At 40.1% G+C, this 14017-nt stretch overlaps 1 protein-coding gene across 8 annotated transcripts in view; it reads right to left on the minus strand.

Annotated features, from left to right (window-relative positions):
• HECW2 (HECT, C2 and WW domain containing E3 ubiquitin protein ligase 2) overlaps positions 1 to 14017 on the minus strand; it is a 507687-nt gene that overhangs the window by 447245 nt on the left and 46425 nt on the right. For 7 of the 8 annotated variants that reach the window (XM_072612728.1, XM_072612727.1, XM_072612726.1 and 4 more), the window contains 2 exons: positions 5479 to 5570; positions 1078 to 3727 (listed from right to left, as the gene is read on the minus strand). The gene's annotated coding sequence lies outside the window, so the exon portion shown is untranslated. The remainder of the gene's footprint in view (positions 1 to 1077; positions 3728 to 5478; positions 5571 to 14017) is intronic. The other variant, XM_072612722.1, reaches the window with a different exon arrangement.

Raw genomic sequence — 14017 nt, forward strand, 5'->3', positions numbered from 1 at the left:
TAACAGCAACAAAAAATTCACACTGAAAATTTAACAATGGGTTCTTGCTGGTTAGAACTGGCTCCAGTACAGACCCAAAAAGGGAATAATCTATAATCCAAAACAGAGTGGAGCCAAATTGTAAAAAACTTCAAATGCCAAACAGAGAAATTTGTATTTTATTTTAGAAACACTAGAAAGCCACTAAAGCTTTTTGAACAGGGAATACTTAGGGAAACTGGATTAAAGAAGGAAGAGCCTGGAGGCCAGAGATTAGTTAGGAGGCTATTTCAATAGGCCAAGTCATAGGTAATGAGGACTGAGTGTGGGCAGAGACAGGAGAGAAGGTAGACTTAGATAACTAATTGAAGTAAGGGTAAGAGTAAAGATTTATGAATGACTTAAAGTTTATAAGTCTGGATGACTGGAAAATTGGTGTTACTCTCAATGAAAATAGAGAAGTTAGAAGGATGTGGTGTGTGTTTAGGGGAAATAGAATGAATTTAATTTGGGGTAAATTTGAAATATTTATGGTATATCCAAGTGAAGATATCCAGCACAGCCTTTAAAAATGCAAAACTAGTTCAGGAGAGAGATAAGTGCTGGATATGTAGATTTGGTAGCAATCTACATAAAATTGAATCCTTGTGAGATCACCAACAGATGCAGCAGGGGACCTTCAAGGATCCTTTTAGACCGAAAAACTTCCAGTTCTCTGTGAACTACATGGAAAAAAAGTTTACTCTTCCATTCAACGGCCCTTCAAATACTGGATAGCCATCATTCCTCGTGTAATCTTCCCTTTTTTCAGTTCAGCATCATTACTTCTTTCAACTGTTGCTCATAAGGCATAGTTTCTAAACAATTCACTATCAAAACTGCTTCTCTCCGGATTATTCTCTAATTTATCAATGGCCCTCTTAAAGTCTGGGCCTAAAAAGTATACTAGCTGTTTTATGATCATCAGAACTATCGCCTCCCTGATATGAACATCATATTTTTATTGATACAACCTAATGTTACATACATTAGGTGTTTTGAAGGTCATATCAAAGGATAAACCACATACAATGTACCGCTGTCCAATCTTGAACTTACAGTCAACATCCTTATTAAATGTTGGATCCAATAGGTATAGTTCTTGCTGCAAGGCGAACTGAAGCTGCTAAATCACTTGAGCTTGGGAGTCCTGAGTTTCAGTAGGGCTAAAAGCAATTAGATGTCCACATTAAGTCTGGCACCATTATGGTGAACCCCTTGAGAGGACCACCAGGCTTCCTAAGGAGGGGCAAACCAACCCAGGTTGAAAAACAGAGCAGGTGTTAACAGAATTTTACTGAGCCAATCTCTAACTTGGGAATACTCAGGGCTGCACAAAGCAGGCCTAGAGACAGGAGTGCCAGTAATCAAGTAATAGTTTAATTAATCACTTTCAGAGTGAGGAATGTTCCCTGTGCTAGAGTAAAGACAGAGCTTATATACATAAATCACAAGTGGGGAAGGAGGGGGGAAAGGTGGATTATAAACAATTATTTCCATTGCCTGAGTGGTTTCCCATAACAAGCTCACGAGTCCACAATACAGGTTCACTTTAATCCTCACAGAACTGTTTCAGGTCTTTGGGGGTTGTTATTTAGTGGGGTACAGGATCAGAGTTCTGTGATGAGAACAGGTTCTACAATCTTTGATTGGCTTCACTTAATGTATATAGGCACAGGAATGTAGTGATTTTGAGATCATTGTCAAGGGTTTGATTGATCATTTCAAGCTGTATTGTAAGTCTCTGACTCCCTACCCAGAGTCTCTTGAAAAAACTAAATTATTCATTATTCATTATACATATCATATCAATTAATATGAAAATCATAATTGCCTTCACACAGATTAAAGCTTCCATGCTGATCCATATTGGGATAAAATTGTGAGTGGTTGATATACTTCAGAGAGATAGGGAGACCAAGTCTGAAAATTTTTTTTAGTATAATTTAATTTTCATTTTAAATAGTATACAGAATTATGGAGTTACTAGGTGGTGAAGTAGATAGAGTGCTGTGCCTGGAGTCAGGAAGACTTGAATTCAAATGCAGCCTCAGACACTTACTAGCTGTGTGACCCTGGGTAAGTCACTTAACCCTGCTTGCCTTAGTTTCCTTGTCTGTAAAATGAGATGGAGAAGGAAATGTTAAACCATTCCAGTATCTTTTCCAAGAAAACCCCAAATGGGGTCACAAAGCGTCAGACACAACTGAAATGACTGACCAGTAACAATATTGGTAGGATCAAAGGCACTTCTACAAGACTATCACTTGAAGATACCTTGTTGATTTGTGATGGAGGAGGGAGTTTACATTGCAGGATTTCACTAAACCAATGAGGACAAGGGTTCAGATCTCTCTGCTTTTACTTTATAGATAATTATAAAAACCTTACCGTAACCTTCCAGCCCTGGACAAAGTAGAAGCAGCAAATGAGAAAAGGTCAAAAGAAAGCTAGAGACAATTATGCAAATTGTAACAAGAAGCAATACTTGACAGCCTGGTGAACGGTAAGTGAGGACCCAAAAAACTATGAAAAACAGAGATCCAGTTTCAAAGAAAATGGCAGTTTGGGATATTTATCTTATAAGACAAATAGCTCTATACACCTCAGTAGGCCTTAGGGCCAGCCGTGTATTATAACTGTACTACAGTAATTTATGTTCTTAATGATGATCCTGAATCACTGAGAAAAGGTTAAGCTCCATTTCCGATATTCTGCTTAAGAAAGTGAAGTATATAAATTGTTTTAGATTGTGAACTCCTTGAGGGCCAGCATAAATGACATGCCTGTGGTCATGCAGCTAGTATATATCGGAGACAATACTTGAAACCAAGTCTTGCTGACACCAGAATTGCCTCCCTCTCCATTATTGCAAAAAACCTCTCCAGATAATAATCTCTGATTCACATTTCATTGCCATTTATGTTTTATAAAAAGCTTTCCTAACAACAATCTTTGGAACAGGTGGGGCAAATCACCTAGGCCATCGTTTCTTCATTTATGGTGGAGTCCAGTGGTGGATTCAAAAGTCAAATACAAATCTAATATTCTACCATTCTATGATTAATGCTAGCATTGTAGTTGAGGCTTTGCTTCTTTTTTTTTAATCAAAGTATCACACTTTCAGAGCTATTAAACATATACTACTATACTTTGTAGAGAAAAAAATATTTCTTGTCCTCCTAAATTTCCACCTCCCCCCTTTTTAAAAATCTCATCTTTTCCTCTTAATTGCTTTTTCCCACTTCTCAGTTATCTCCATGTTGTCTCTCCCAACAGAATGTAAGTTAAATTAAAACTGATCCTTCCAAAGTTATTAATGTCAAACCTAACGGCCTTTTTTCAAGCCTCATCTTTCTCTCTGCAGCCTTTCACACTGTTGATAAACCTCTTCACCTTGATACTCTGTTCTCTCTAGGTTTTCATGACAATGTTTAGTACTAGTACTCCTGTCTAACTATTACTTCTTGGTATCATTTGCTGGATCTTTATCCAGGTCAAATCTACTAACTCTCATGTCCCCCAAAGCTCTATCCAGAACTCTCTTCTCTTTTGATCCTGTTTCATTTGATGATATCATTAGCTCCCACAGATTCAGTTAGCAGCTCTATACAAAATATTCTCAGATCTGTTCATCCAGCTTTAATTCTTCTCCTGATCTCCAGTCTGGCATTTCCAGTTGCCTGCTGGATATCTTGAACTGAATGTCCTGTGAAGAAAAGCAAATTTATATAAGACCTACTATGTGCCAGAAACCATGCTAAATTTTTACAGGTATTATCTCATTTAATAATCATAACAGCCTTTTGAGGTAGGTACTATTATTATCCTCATTTTACAGATGAGGAAACTGAGGCAAATAATGGTTAAGGGACTTACCCAGGGTCACAAAGATAGTACATATCTGAGACTGGATTTGAAATTGAGACCTCCTGACTCCAGGTCTAATACTCCTTCCACCATTCCACTAGATGCCTCCATCATCTTAAACTCAACATATACAGAACGAAACTCTTATCTTTGCTCCCAAACCCTCATTTCTTTCTAATTTCCCTAGTGCCATCTGGAGCACTGTTATCTTCCCAGTTACTTTACTTTGTCTCACCAATTCTTCCCCATATCCAATCAGTTACTAAGTCTCATCCATTCCACCTTTCTATCTGCTCCCTTCTCTCCTCTGACATGACCACCACCCCTGTGCATATCCTAATTATCTCACACATGGACTCTCACAATAGCCAGATGGTGGGTCTCCCTGACTCAAATCCTTCCCCACTTTAATCCATCCTCCACTCAGCTGTCAAAGTGACATTCCTAAAGAATGTCTGAACATGTCTCCCCCTCCCCCATTTAATCAACTCCAGTGGCTCCCTCTTACCTCTAGGATCAAATATAAACTCTTCTCTTTGGCTTTTAAAGTCTTTCATCACCTATCCCCTTCCTATTATTCCAGTCCTCTTTTACATAATCCCTTTCACATACTTTACAATGCACTTTCTCTGACCTCCTTGCTATCTCTCAAACAAGATACTCCATCACCTTCATTGGCTGAATTCTCTCCCAGCACTTAGCACAGCATCTGGCATACAGTTGGTGTTTAAAAAATGTTTATCAACTGTCTCTCCCTCATCATCGCCCACTGATGAGAACTGGAAGGGGGTGAGACCCCCACAAAGAATGGAGTACAGGGGTAAGTTGCCTGGAATGAACTGCAGGACTCAAGCATTCATGAGGCCAAGATTTATTATGCTTTTCAGTGGGCAAGAGTCCTTAGGAAACCTGCAACCTTAGAGGGGCACATGTATAAGATATTCTATGACATGTGCTTTTAGTATCTACCAAGCAGGTATTTTACCCAGAGTTCATCAGGAAATAGCCCAAGGGGAGAGCTACATGAGGTGTGATTTTAGATCTGAAATATCACTAATTCAAGTAAGGGTCAGGACTGACTAAGGAATACTAAGCTGCTCTCATCAATGTCTTCTTAGACAAGATAAATGTAAGGGAGTATACGTATGTATGTGTAAGTCTAGGATATATACGATTGGTCACTGAGTATTAAATGTCATCATGACCCAGTACACAGCCAGTTCAGCCAGTATACAGCGGGCTACTGTGTCAGGAAAAGACTGGGAAAACTGCTTGGGATAGTGTTTTGAGGCTAGGGAGAAATGTGATTTTTAAAGACAAATGTGATTTTAGAATTTGGGTCCAAGCACATGTACCCAAGCACCCCATCACCACCTCCTGGCTCCCTAAAAAAAACCATACCATCTATAGGAAGTCTTTCTTGATACCATTTAATGTTAATGCCTTCCCTCTGAGATTATCTCCAATTTATCCTGTCTGTATCTTGTTTGTATAAAATTATTTGTAGGGGAGGAGACAAGATGGCAGAGTAGAAAGATACATGTATGCTAACTCACAACCCACAGCCTATAAATAATTAATAATAAATACCTGTAAAGAGGAACTCCCAACAAATTCTGGAGCAGCAGAAGCCATAGAACAACAGAGTGGAGGAGATTTCTGTTCCAGAGAGACCTGAAAAACTGACACAAAAAGTCCGTCACACATCAGACCTGGAGCAGAGCCCAGCCCTCCTTGGCCGTGTGGCACCAAGAGGAACAGATCTGAGCAGGCTTCAGGAACAGAATCTCCAGCGGCCATGCAGGTCCCTCCACCCACAGGCACCAAAGGTCAGTGAGAGGGTCTTTTTGGCTAGCAAAGGGGGAGCGGGGTGTCTCCATAACTCAGGCTCCCTCGGGAGGCAGCAGCAGACAAGGACTCCCAAAGCAGGCAGGAGCTCAGATCCATTGTTGAATGTCCCATCATTAACCCCGTGAGGGAACTGAGCCCCAAGTGGAAGCCCTGCCCTGACCTGAGCACCTGAACTTAATCTCACAATGAATAGCAGCTCTGCCCCCACCCAAAGCCCTGAGGCTGGGAAGCACTATTTGAATCTCAGACCCCAAGTGCTGGCTGGGAGGATCTGGAGGCATGGTGGGTGTGGAGAGGACACTCAGAAGTCAAGTCACTAGCTGGGAAAATGCCCAGAAAAGGGGGGGAAAAAATAAGACCATAGAAGGTTACTTTCTTGGTGAACAGATATCTCCTCCCATCCTTTCAGATGAGGAAGAACAATGCTTACCATCAGGGAAAGACATAGAAATCAAGGCTTCTGTATCCCAAACAGGCAAAATAAATATTCAATGGGCTCAGTCCATGGAAGAGCTCAAAAAGGATTTTGAAAATCAAGTTAGAGAGGTGGAGGAAAAACTGGGAAGAGAAATGAGAGACATGCAAGTAAAGCATGAAAAACAATTAAACACCCTGCTAAAGAAGACCCAAAAAAATGCTGAAGAAAATAACACCTTGAAAAATAGGCTAAATTGGCAAAAGAGGTTCAAAAAGGAGAACAATGCTTTCAAAAGCAGAATTAGTCAAATGGAAAAGGAGATTCAAAAGCTCACTGAAGAAAATAGTTCCTTCAAAATTAGAATGGAACAGATGGAGGCCAATGACTTTATGAGAAACCAAGAAATCACAAAACAAAACCAAAAGAATGAAAAAATAGAAGATAATGTGAAATATCTCATTGGAAAAACAACTGACCTGGAAAATAGATCCAGGAGAGACAATTTAAAAATTATGGGACTACCTGAAAGCCATGATCAAAAAAAGAGCCTAGACATCATCTTTCATGAAATTATCAAGGAAAACTGCCCTGAGATTCTAGAACCAGAGGGCAAAATAAATATTCAAGGAATCCACAGATCACCGCCTGAAAGAGATCCAAAAGGAGAAACTCCTAGGAACATTGTGGCCAAATTCCAGAGTTCCCAGGTCAAGGAGAAAATATTGCAAGCAGTTAGAAAGAAACAATTCAAGTATTGTGGAAATAAAATTATTTGTAAGTTGTTTTTCTCAATTCATTGTTAGCTTCTTGATAACAAGGAGTAATTTTTGCCGTTCTTTCTCCAGACCTTAGCACAGTTAGTTAGGTATGTTAGGCACTTAATAAATGCTTAGTGAGTTGACTTTGAGGTTAGGTAATATTTCATTTTTTTTCTAGTACAGGACTTGGTTCAAATAAATAAATGCTTAATAAATGCTAGATTGATTGATTCTCTTTAAAATCTCTGTTTTGTATTTATATTATACCTTGGACTGCAGAGTCATATTGGTGTATCGTTTATAATGCCTGGGGGCAACACTGAACTCATAAGGCAGGTTTCCCAGACACAGTTAACCCAGCTTCAAGGTACGCTGTATGTCTATATCTCAAAAACTATTGTTCATGAGCCCCCACCAATGTGTTCAACTTTAAAAAGTCAAAGAACATAATTAGTTCAAAGAAAAGGTATTTAATAAAATAGCATAATTTTAAAAATTATCAATAAAGCATTTCCTCCCAAAACCTGGGGGACTTTCCTCAAAATACACACTCCACTTGCAAGAGCTACCTAGAGGAGGACTAAGTTGCTAAAGACCTTGTGAGTTTCATTTCTTCCAAGTAAGGAAGAGAGAATTCTTATAGCAGGATGATGACGAGAGGACAGAACTTCCTGTACAGTGGAACTTTTAAAAAGCTCCCAGAAGAGGGACAAGAAGAGAGTAGCCATGGTAGTGGTGGTAGAGGTAGCAGCAGCAGCAGATCAGTGGAAAACACTTCCCAGAAGATGCAGAACGTCTTTTTGGAGCCCAGAGCCTTTTCCTTTCTCTGACTCACAGCTCCACTTATTAAGAGAATAGAGCAGATTTGGGCTGAATTCTGGCTTCCTTGAAAAATTATCTTTGTTATATCTCCCTTTTGCATTTTTGCTTTGAACAATGGGCAACAAAGTTAATTACTAAGAGTAGCCTTTTTTTTTCAACTCAGAGATGAAGGAAGATTGTAATTTATAGTAGCCAGAGCTGGAATTTGTTGATCAAAAAAGATTTAGACAATATTGGGAGGTGAAAACTAACTAAAGGATCCCCTTGACCAATTCCATGCAGCACAGCTGGAGCCCTGGGATGCTAAAGTTCAAACAGACTTAAAGGTCTAGGATCAGATCCCTCAGAGAGTTATGATACAAACCCCACTTTGGCTTAGCAAGTGCACATATCTTAAAGCTGATAAAGCTGACTACAATGGTGGTCACAGTGAGTCAATCTGTCAGACAGTTAACAAATATTTATTAAACCCTTACCATGTTCCAGGCACTGTGTTAAGCACTGGGAATACAAAGAAAGGCAAAGTACAATCTCTGCTTTCAAGAAACTTACATTCTGAAGGGAAAGACAACATACAAATAACTGTATGTACAAGATATATGAGTGCAAATGGAAGGTCATCTCAGAGGAAAGGCATTAAGAGTTTGGGGCCAGAGTCAGGAAATGCCTCCTCCAGAAGGTGAGACTCAAGTTGAGTCTTGAAGGTGGCCAAGGAAGCTGGAAATTGAAGGGGAGAAGGAATACCACGCCATGCTCTGGGGACAAGAAATAAGGCAGAATCTAAAGGATGCTCCACTCTAAAGAAGCACATGAGGGAACAGCACAAAACTGTGACAATAACTGAGGCAAAAAGGCCACTAGTCAGAAGTCCTTCTCATAGGGTACCTGGAAGGTGTGGTTCTGGCAAATAAGATGCAAGTCCCTCTCATAGAGGCACCTGGGAAGTGCTGTCCAAGTGAAAGAGGGCATGATAAGAGGACAGAGGTAGGAAAGACAATCAAAACTGCAACATGTCATCTGGAATAAGGACAATCACAAATGATATCAACAAGGTAGAAAGAAAGCAGGTGGAGAGCTGAACTTAAAAATCAGAAGAGATCGCCAGCATATCTTTGATGGATGGTTTTTTCATTCATCTAGTCAGTCACAAGTTTTATTTTTATCTTTTATGGGTCAGTTGGTCCTGCCCTCTCTTGTTTAGGTATAAGCTCAGTACACCACTGCATGACTATTTCTGTACAAAATAGAGTTGGTTGACTATATTGTGTGAGTTGAGGGATATTTGATAGGTTCAAACATCTCTTCTATCAGCTGATTATACTGCCAAAAATTCTACCATTAATCATTCATTAATTCAGATTAAAATATTGCTCTATGTTTCTGCTTAAAAAACATAACTACCCTGGGAATTGGTACAATATAAATGCTATCTCTAATTATTCACATGTTAGTGTGACTTTATTTACCAGATACTTTCTTTGTGAAAGCTAGATAGTTGAAATCAAGGTATGGAGAAACTAGAAGTTTTGAGGGAAGAGATAAGTGATTTTTGAAGTAAGAAGTAGTAGTGAAGAAGGCCAGCCAGGGTAGGTTGATACAGTGGAAATGTAGAGTTCTAGAGTTGGGAATGGGTCTGGTATTTATTAGTACAGGGAATTCCCAAGGGAAATTATCTCTACCAATGCAAGTAGGTACCTTCTCTGCAAGTTAAAGTCTTAGAGAGTTGTCTAGAGTACTGAGGAGTTGACTTGCCCAGGGTTATGTAGTCAGGGGTTTGTCAGAGGCTGCACTTGAACCCAGGTCTCCCTGGCTCCATAACCAACTCTCTAGCCATTACCTAAACTGCTTAAGTTTGAGGAAGGGTGCTGAAAGAGATATTAAGAGGTTGCCAAAGATAAATTATGCTGACTATGCTATACATGTATATATATATATATATATATATATATATATATATATATATATATATATATATATATATATGTATGTATATATATTTCTCACTTCTCTTCTGAATTTCCCTTTTTGGTTGATCTTTGTACTATGGCACATTCTGAGATATTTCCCCTGGTTTGATATGGAGTGAATTAGACAAAGGGATTTCCACTATCCTCTCAAGAGGTGAGTCAAAAAGTTCGTTAGATTTTGCTGCTGAGATTTCTACAGTGATAGCATTACTTCACAGATTTTCAGGTCTGTAATTGGGGACTGGAACATGTAAAGAAGGTATCAATGTGTTGGGCTTACACAGATTTCCCAAGTGGAGAATTTGGAGAGCCAGCTTTCCAGGAGAGTCATGATGATGTTTAAAAGAAATATCTTGGAGAGAATGTGGAGCATGCATAGACATTCTGTAACTGGTTCCATGCTAATTATGTGGTGAATAGGCTTTCAAAAAGGGCTAAAACAGGAGTAGGGAACCCGTGGCCTCAAGGCCACATGTGGCCCTCCAAGTCCTCAAGTGTGGCCGTTTGACTGAGTCCAAGTTTTATAGAACAAATCCTTTTGTTAAGGGAAATTGTTCTGTGAAGTTTGGATTCAGTCAAAGGACCGCACTTGAGGGCTTAGAGGGCCATTGAGGCTGCAGGTTCCCTACCCCTGGCTAAATCATCTCAGGCTCATCTTTTCCCCTCATTGTCTTCAGCTGCACTGTGGCAGTTTGACTCTGTTGAGGATGAGCGACAATGTTGTGGGAGGAAAGACTTTGGGACTTTCTCCTCATACAGAGCATGTAGACTTTGTCCTTGGCCTCTATATTTATACTTTTCCATTTTAGGGAAAGGGATTGGAGTCTCTAATCTTGTGAGTCAGGAAAAAAAAAAGGCAAGAAAGCAAGGGTCTGGGCTTTCCAAAAACCAGGTTTTATAACACCCAGGCCTGGAGTCAGAAAGACTCATCTTCATGAGTTCAAATCTGCCTTACTAGCTGCGTGACCCTGGGCAAGTCACTTAACCCTGTTGGCCTCAGTTCCTCATATGTAAAATGAGCTATAGAAGGAAATGGCAAACAACTACAGTGTCTTTGCCAAGAAAACCCCAAATGGGGTCACAAAGAGTCAGAAACAGCATCAGAATTCAGAAAAACTAAAAGTGGTCTTCAGTACCCTACCCAGGAGTAGCTCAGAGAATTAACCTGTCAGGCTGCATTTATGTGGAATTTGGGAGAGACCCATGCTATCTTGAAACTGAGCTAAGGGTGAACTGACTCTCCTCAGAGACGGTTGTATGGTAAGAGAGAACGTATCCCCAGCTGTTGGGAGTAAATTTCTATACTTTTGTTCTTTTTACATCTTCAAAATCATGATCCCTTTGTAAAAGCTAAGTGATGTTGAGTGGCTAAATGTAATTGAGAAACTAGTCACTAGCACCTAACAATGAGAAGAACCCAGAGATGTGGGTTGCAGTCATTGGCAGTAGAAGAAACATAATCCAAACTCTCAGGGCACCCTAGGACCCTGAAGGGCAGAGTTATAGCTGGCTTGGATGGAAAAGTGAACACACTTTCTACAGATTTTTCTGTGTGTATAAAAATTCATTCAGTAAATATGTATGTATTTACCATATACAAGGTTCAATGTTATGGGAGAAACAAAAATGTGAGTATCCCTTGGGTTAAAAAATACTTCACAAGTAAATTGTTCATGCTATTAAGCCTTTATATGTGTAAAGTTGTGCCTTTCAAAGCTTTAAGGGCTCTACCCACATAACCAAGCAGCCATCAAAACCAATAGAACAAATAGAGAAGTAGAGGTAGCCCAACAAGGCAGAACCATCCCACACTGTCAGTGCTGTCCCACTCCAGGCCAAAGAGGCAGAGTTAGGTCCAGAACTATTTCCTAACTACAGCCTGAAATTAGGTGATAAGATAGGTGGAGTGATTTACTTTAGATAAGTGCTAATGGGAAGGGTGGGGTAAACACCCCCCCAAAAATGCTGGACAAATCTAGAGAGAAGACTGAAGTACTGGGATGGATTAGGGGACCAAGTATGGGCAACAGAGAGTCACAGAACTATAGACTCCAGATGCAACGATTTCATAGGCTCTCCTTCAGATCATCTGCAATGTCTCTTTGCCATACCCCACACCTAGCTTTCCCTGCCTAACTAATGAACTACAGCTGTATTCTTATCCCAGCCAAAAATGATGCAAATCTTTGCTGGTGATGGGGCCACCCATCTCATGTGTCAGAATGACCTCTGGCAGAGATTGCTTTGTGCATGTGAATAACATTATATTCCAATCCAAGTCTGGGTTTTGACAAACTTCTGATTCATATGTGCCCTGGGCTGCTTTTCTACTTTCTCCTCTATGTAAAAATGTGTATACTCCTAAGGTCTTGGCCACTTATCTCCATTTCAGGACAGTTTGTCCAGACTATGCATGTTCCTGGGAAGGAAACCCCTTGAGGAAACTTTCAGTTCATTTTTTAGGAGAAACAAGAATAGATTAGAATAGTCTGGAATGGGAAAAATTCACTGTAAATGTTAGCATCCCCTGACCTCTGACTTCACAGGTCCTAAGGGAAAAGGAGTATGACTCCAAAGGTATGCTATTGAGACTGAGATGTTCACAGCTAGGAGGCAGATGAAACATACAAGATCTATGGTCAACAGTGTGGGAAAGTCTCTTCATCTCTCTCACCACTGAAGGGATGCCTGGAGAGGAGACAACTGATTACAACACTGGGACCTATTTGAAGGTGCCAGGAAGCAGAGAAATTGCTGGTATGTGACTAGTGGTGATTTAGGAGACTGGCCATAGTAAGCAGGAAACAGACACTAGTGGTGGTGGAGTATGGATCAATCAGCAGACATGTAGTGGTCTTGATCATGCAAAAAAAAAAAAGCCAATATTGGAAAGGAGCAAGGGAAACTGAGAGACCCAGGAGTCATCATGTCTCACTGGGGGGTTCCCACTTTGTGTATAGATTGTGGCATTAGTGCCTGTATGTTTCATTCTCCTCCCAGTTCTGTACCATTGTGCTGAGCTCTTTTCTTTTGTGTATATGGAGGTTTATAGATATGAATGTATGGGCGTGTTTATCTGAACCCATGTTACCTCACAACATCCTAAGAAATGGATATTTCTCACTTTTGGATATTTCTGACCCTTGGCAAGTTCAAAAGTTTGGGAGTTCCTAAGTTGGTGCTGGCTACCCAGTAAGAGGTATTTTCTACTACTATACCATTTCCCAGAGAAGATGTTCACTAATAGTAACAGCCTGAGTCTGAAGAGGCATGCCTAACCAACCAGATGATCTGGACTTTACTTGGTAACGCAGATCCAAGGTGAATGTGAAATATTCCACAAGACCCTGATGTATATGTGATGTATGTGAAGATGTCAGTTTACCATCCATGTCAGGAAAAGGAATCCTCTCAGGAGACTAAGCTGGGAGGAAGAGATACACATGATGCCATTCATATCACAGAAAGTTTCTTTCACTAGTGGAAGCAACCTGAGAAGTGACAGATAAAGAATTATGGCATTCAGGGATGCTGAGAAATAAGCAGGTTGTTGGTGCCTGGCAGTTGGTGGTGAAGGACACTGGTCTTGGTATGGAGAAGGCTGAGCAGCTTGGTGTGAATCAGTTATTTACAACTGATAAATGATAGAAAGAGCAATGTATCACTGGACATGAGATGATCCAGTACGTTACAGGGAAAGAACAGCAGGGATTGTTATGCCAACGATGGCTTGGCCCTGGGCCTTTGTCCTAAGTGGTGATTGTGGGATTTCATGGAAAAGGCAAGACCCAGATTTGCACCAACATCATGATCATATAATATCTAACAGTGTAGAGTGATTGATAAAGATGTATTAATATCATATCAAAGCTAGTACTCTTTATTAAATCATATTAGCTGAGCTCATTTTTACTTCCAGAGTAGATATCACCACAATGGCAATCTATGAAACAACCCTCACTGATCTTGTGTTTCATTACAGCTAAGTTCTTTTAATAGGTTCCATTCCCAAGTCCAAGCCCAAGCCCAAATTGAATAGTAGCAAGATATGGCACACAAGGTCCCTTATCTCCAGGGAAACACTCATAGTACAATCTAAACCCTACTACCTCCTGAAGACACAGAGGGAAAGAGACCTAGGACATCCAACCTTGAAGTCATACCCTCTAGCTTAATGAAATTCTGTCACTTTTTCTCTTCCTCCTCCAAGTACTATTGTATCATTTAAGCCAGACTTAAACAAAGCCTAGCAATGACAGATCCATTTCTGTCTTCTTTTATTTGCAGACAGCCTCAAATGGGAGAGAAACTGA

The sequence above is a fragment of the Notamacropus eugenii genome, chromosome 5 (assembly GCF_028372415.1).
Source record: "Notamacropus eugenii isolate mMacEug1 chromosome 5, mMacEug1.pri_v2, whole genome shotgun sequence".
NCBI classification, from domain to species: domain Eukaryota; kingdom Metazoa; phylum Chordata; class Mammalia; order Diprotodontia; family Macropodidae; genus Notamacropus; species Notamacropus eugenii.